This window comes from Photinus pyralis, unplaced genomic scaffold (genome assembly GCF_008802855.1).
Source record: "Photinus pyralis isolate 1611_PpyrPB1 unplaced genomic scaffold, Ppyr1.3 Ppyr1.4_LG3a, whole genome shotgun sequence".
Classification (NCBI taxonomy): Eukaryota; Metazoa; Arthropoda; class Insecta; order Coleoptera; family Lampyridae; genus Photinus; species Photinus pyralis.
The window spans coordinates 20,672,337-20,678,336 of NW_022170509.1; positions in this window are offsets into that span (position 1 = coordinate 20,672,337).

Below are 6,000 nucleotides of genomic sequence, written 5' to 3' on the forward strand. Positions count from 1 at the left end.
TGTTGCCTTGGGATGATATATCAAAACATACATAGAGGTAATATAACATTATGGATGTATACATAAGATACATAAGTAATCGTTTGATAACTGTTATGTAACGTATATGGTTTTCATGTTACGTATTGCACTTGTTGCAACAGAATGTTCGCTTGCATCTTGTTCTCCCAAGTTGTAAACTTCTTGGCGTTTTATTAGATCTCTTGTTACAACCAAACTTAATTAAAGTTTAAAAAAATTTCATAACTTACATTTCAACAAAATGACATATGTCAAGACAGGTTGATTTCTAATATTATATTCGTACTCACTGAAAGACTGATTTTGCGGCTCTGTTGGCCTATACATACAAGCCTTTAATATGATGAAACACCGCCATCCCGACATCTACAAAGAAAATCTCACACGCTTTATACGAGAAAACTGTAGATGCGGAATTTTCTCCTATACAAAAAGTGTAAGATTTTAGCTACTGCCTTTCCTTTGTAGATGCCGGTATGCTGGTGTTTTCTAGTGTATAACACGAATAAGATTTTATATACTGAATTTTCTGCGTAGATGCGGAATGAGGTTGTTTTCTCCTATATCAAACGTGTAAAATTTGAAATGCTACATTTTCTATGTAGATGCCCGGATGGCGGTTCATTTTATAATTTAGATGAATTCTTCCATTTCCAATGTACCGGCAACACCTAGAAACAGTTCCGTATGTAATAACGTAACATTGTTGTCCTATTTATACCTTGTGATTTTTAGTTCGTTCAGTCGATTCTGTGACGAATCTTTATCTACACATGTTTGTTGACAATAAAATTATATTGTATTAGTATATTAAGACAATATTTACATTTCTAATTTCCTTATTATTACCTACACATAAATATTCTTTCCCAATGACATATCAAAAGTTTTTGTTACCCGCAATCAAAAAGTTACTATATTATTGTTACTGGAGTACTTATCATTGTCATATGCATGATTTTATGAAAGCTGAAATTTTCCACTAACCCTCTATTGGTCAAAATTTTTGACCTGTATATCGTAGTTCACACGGTTTATCCAACCTTAACACACAAGTGTTTCTAGATTTCCGTAGAAAGTTTCATTTCTTATCATTTTGGTATCCATTGTAATTTTTTTGCTGCTTCAGAACGAAGAGTTTTGTTCATTTTAGGAATTAAACTAGAAAATAGGATAGAAAAATGCCCTTTCGAATCCAATACCAATATTTTACTAATTAAACAAGAAAATCGACTTTTTTCATTATTATGAAGGTTATATGTGTTAAAATGCACAGGTAAAGCTGTGCTACATTTTATTAGAACCTCACCAAGCGCTTAGGATCTTTGTCCGGAGACAGCCTCACACCAGCAGATGATGTGTTACGCTACTCCGATTTTATGATATGATATCTCATGGAGCAGTGACCAGGAACCAGGCCTATGTATGACCTTGGTCCACAGGCTATGAAGGGAAGTCTCCGTCTCCTCCGGTGGATTTATAAGGCTTGTGACCGCCGATTGCGCAACCAAACACCGTAGTCAAGTTTGTCGGCAAGATGAAGGTCTTCTGATGTCCTCTCAACAGAATTCGCACCAAGAGCTGCAAAGTCTCTCTGGTTGAGCCGGCGCGTTCCCCGTCTGGTCCACCATCATTTCCCACGGGTTGTTTTTCACTTTCGAGTTAATCTTCCGTAGGCGAGAGGCTATGGGAAATTTTACAAAATTTTTCCCAAGACATTTTTTTTTGCCTTTCTGTCCCCGACGAGGCGCGTTCAATAATCATACCAACACCCAGTACGCTTGTCTTCTGGCGGATTTTCTGAGCTTTCATAGTAAGATGTTCTACATGCTTTTGAATATGTCCTCGTACAGTGCCCAAACTGGTGTACAACGGTCTATGAATATTCGATTTGTCTCTACCTTTATACTAAAACAGATTTGTCTGTAGTCTGCTAGAGAGGGCTCGTCGAAAACCCCCCATCCCACTATGTTACCTGCCAGAAAGGAGGAAAGATAAAGTAATCTCTCAGACTTCTTTCCTATTTCTGGTTACAAATGTTCACTCACTATCCTGATTTAGTACCTCTAGTTCTTCTGACAATACAAGATCTACAAGGTACTCACCTTTACGGTACTTTCTTGGCTTGTAAGGCGTCCCGGAAAGTTTTTTTAGAGTTGTAGAACCACCACGTCCTTCCTCTTTGGAAAGTTGAGGAGATGGGGCGGGTTTTTTAGGGCATTTTCTGTGCTCCCATCTGAGGACAGAGTTGCACGGTCTCTTTTCCTGATTTTCTCCCCTTAAGCATGCTGACCCTCCTGAGTCTTGTTTGACTTTGCAGCCATGATTCTAGCTTGATCGATGTGCCCACCAGCTATTGGTTTTTTGAACCACTCTACAAAGCTCTTTATTTGTGGGGTGGGCTTTAATGGCATGCCCTAAACGGCTTCGTCTAATTCACTTTGTCTCCCCTGAAGTTTCGTTGCCCGAATCATCGGAGTTATCAAATGTTCCTTCAGAGGGAGGGTCGATAGCACTGGTCTAGACTATTGTCTTCATTAGAGGTCAAATATGGTCTTCTCGATTTCGGACAAGCCTTGATCAGTGGTGGTGGTTAGAGGAAGTGACTCCTCCGTTACAGCTAGGATGGTTGTTATATTTTTATCGCACATGAATGTCTCGCGAGTATTCGTCCTTTAAACGGTCACTGACAGCTTGCCTTTACCAGGGGACTAATTGCAGACCAGTACACAAACAGGCCATGCTGTCCTCAACACCAACTGTTCTCTTTATTCCTGCCACAATTTCGTTTTATTATCATGATTTATGATCGTGGGCCCGAATTTCGTAACACTCTGTATGTTTTACACCCAGTACGCTTGGCTTTGTTAAAAACTCTTCTGGTGGATTTCTTGAGCTTTCCGAGCAGAGAAGAACGTCAGTGGGCAGCGTCACCAAGTCGTTCAGGATCAATTTGATCCGCCACCCTGTTTTTCAGTATCTCTTCGTACAATGCCCAATCTGTTGTATGTACGAGGATCTGTATATGAATATTCGGTTTGGCTCATTGGAGAACCTCCATAGTGCGATTCTACCTATACGAGAAAGGAGGGAAAAAGGTAATATCCAGGATTTCTCTCCTGTTCCTGATGGTTACAAATGTTGGTTCACACTAGAAAATCTAAAAGGTTCTTGCCTCTATGTTTTGTGTCAGTGCGACCCCAGTGGAGGTGGTTCGAGCAACGGCGGTGCTCATTGGCCCTTCTACCACCACAACCACCAGGTCTTTCCTAATGAACTCTAAAAGAGGGAATGGTTGTTAGTTTCGGCTTTACGAGAAGCGCGGCTCTGGGGCAATTTTTGCCGCTTTCGTAAATCAGTCCCTGCAGAATTAGGATAACCTTTGATTTGCCGAAGAACCTCCCAAAACCAGTAAGGGCACCTTCGTCAATAATAGACGAAGGAAGGTAATTGATATAACGTTTGGAACTGTAGCTGTGCAGGCTCAGTACACAAACGGCATGTGTCGGAAGAGCCATCGCTATCTGACCATAGGTATATTCGTTTCGACATTGTATCAAGCGAAGCGGCTGTTGACGTTTATAGAAATCTGAGAACTGCCCCGCAGGAGTCAGTAACTCGGCGGATCTAGAGATCAAGGAATCAAACCTTCGCTTGACCATCATGCTATCCCACAAATGAAACCTCAAATAAAGTGCTCTGGTGGCACGAGTAACTCTCTCGATTGCGGACAGTCTAGGAAGCTATAGAGAAAAAGACGGCGAAATGGGGATCATACCGCACTACACTCACCAAATACAATATATATAATATCGGTATAAACTCCCAACTATGGATGAAATCTTTCCCACTCTACTACAACAACGTTACGTTACGTTACGTTACTAAGGGCAAGGTTTGCCCTGGAGTCGACTCATCAGTCGAACGTAGTTTCTCCTAAAGCTAATGAAGAAACTTAGTGAGAGGCACATAATGGATGAGGTGCTGGGGCCTGAACCCATCAGTAAACACTAATGCTATCCGCAGAGTAGTGGATGTGGCCGAAGGGGCTCTAGGGTCGTTTTTAAATATAGATATACCACTCTAGAATTCTAACGTGTGTAGATGAATGCATAGATTGCATACCATGCTAAAACATACAACCGCTTTGTAGTGGTTCGGGCTACACGAGGCTACCCACAGGAGAGAGTTCTCTCTCCCCCGCGCTGCGGTGTGTGGTGCTAGACGAACTGCTGAGGAGATTAAATGAGGTTGGCTACGTCACAGTTGTCTATTATACCGATGACATAGTGACTGTGGTACGTGACAGATTTGAGGAGACCGTATTAGGTGTGATGCAGGGAGCTTTAAATAATTAAACCTCATTCTCTTCTCATGTAGAAAAGGGCCGACAAAGCTAAAAGTCATTGCAATGTAGGACACCAAGCCATAGGTAGTGAGAGAAGGTAAATCACATCTGGAAAAAATAGCGAACAAACTACAAGGTCTCTGCAGGCGAGCGTTCGGGAGCAAGTGGGGTCGAAGTGGCTCGACCGAGTACTCGATAGGTGTAAAGCTAAGGAGGATGAAGATAAAACTCGCGACAGCAATGGTCACAGGTTATTCTCATTTGAACAAACACCTACACAAATTGGAACCCGGATCCCCCGTTATGCAGGGGCGAGAAGAAGAAACACCACGTCATTTACCAATGTGAACCATACACAAAGACAAGGGAACACGTACTTGGAAATTAAAAAATTAGACAAAAGGAGGTAACGAGGGTTCGCCCTATCAAAATCCTGGACTTGTTAAAGATACAAGTATTCTTGAAGGGTAGATAATACCGGGGAGCACAATAAACCAAAAGGTCACTGTGCAGGAACCGACTGGGAGCACCCTTACTAGTATAATAATAACAATAATAATGAGCGTTTGAAGAAATTAGTCGATTTTAATTTTTCGTTAATATGCAGAAGGCCATCCAAACAAAACAATTAATCTCTGAAATGGACACATTTTTCCCCAACACTAAAAGATTCCGAGATCCCTATGCTGTACAATTTCGGGTAAATCTCCTCTCCAGGATCTGCGTGAATTTTGGTATAATTGCACAACAAGATGGTGAATTGACAATATACTGAAACTGCGGAATTATTTTTCTTTCATCGATTATATTTACATAATTTCATTATATTAGCAAACTTGTTAATACTTCAACTAGGGCTCGTAGTTTGTATCCATTTAAAGGTTAAAGTTCCTTTTGGTAGTCGCGTAACCACCAGAAACAAATATTTACATGATCCTTTGGCATTTTTGCTAGTTGCCCAGATAAACCTCTCTGCGTCGCCGGTTATAATATTAGTTTGACTATAGGGTATTTTCCTCTGCATTCTGGTCCAAATTATAATAAGTGCAATGGCATGCACGCGTACTGTATACGGAAAAGTTTCAGAGATAATAGTCGTTTGGGTAGATTTTCTCTTTAAATAAAGCGGCCTTTGCGAGAGTTATCTTACGTTTACTATGTTAATTATAGCATCAGGAAAGAGTGACCTACAATTAAAAATAAGGAAAGGTTAAAGTTTATAAGGCCATCTTTTTGATATGTTTCCTCCCTTGCTTAGAAGGGAACTAGATATACGGATGGTTTGTATCTTTACTAAACTCTATTGATTAGATAAGGGTGGTGGTGAGACCAAGGGCCTAGAGATGACTCGATATGACCAGCGCGTGTTATTGGCGGGAAGAGATTGCCTAAAAACAACAGTTTTTTTCGCTTTCCACTTAGATTTAACTGCATAAGGAAATAGGAAAAGTTTCCATTGTGCAAGGAGATGACTAATGCGAACCCTGTGTGGTTAATCGAATATGGAATCTTATATCTTTCATTATAAATTACGCTGCGAAAGTTTCATAGTAGGAAATAATGCAGAAACAATGTTTCTGGGAGCATTAATTGACAGATCATTAATAATTTGTGTAGACTCCGTAGCACAT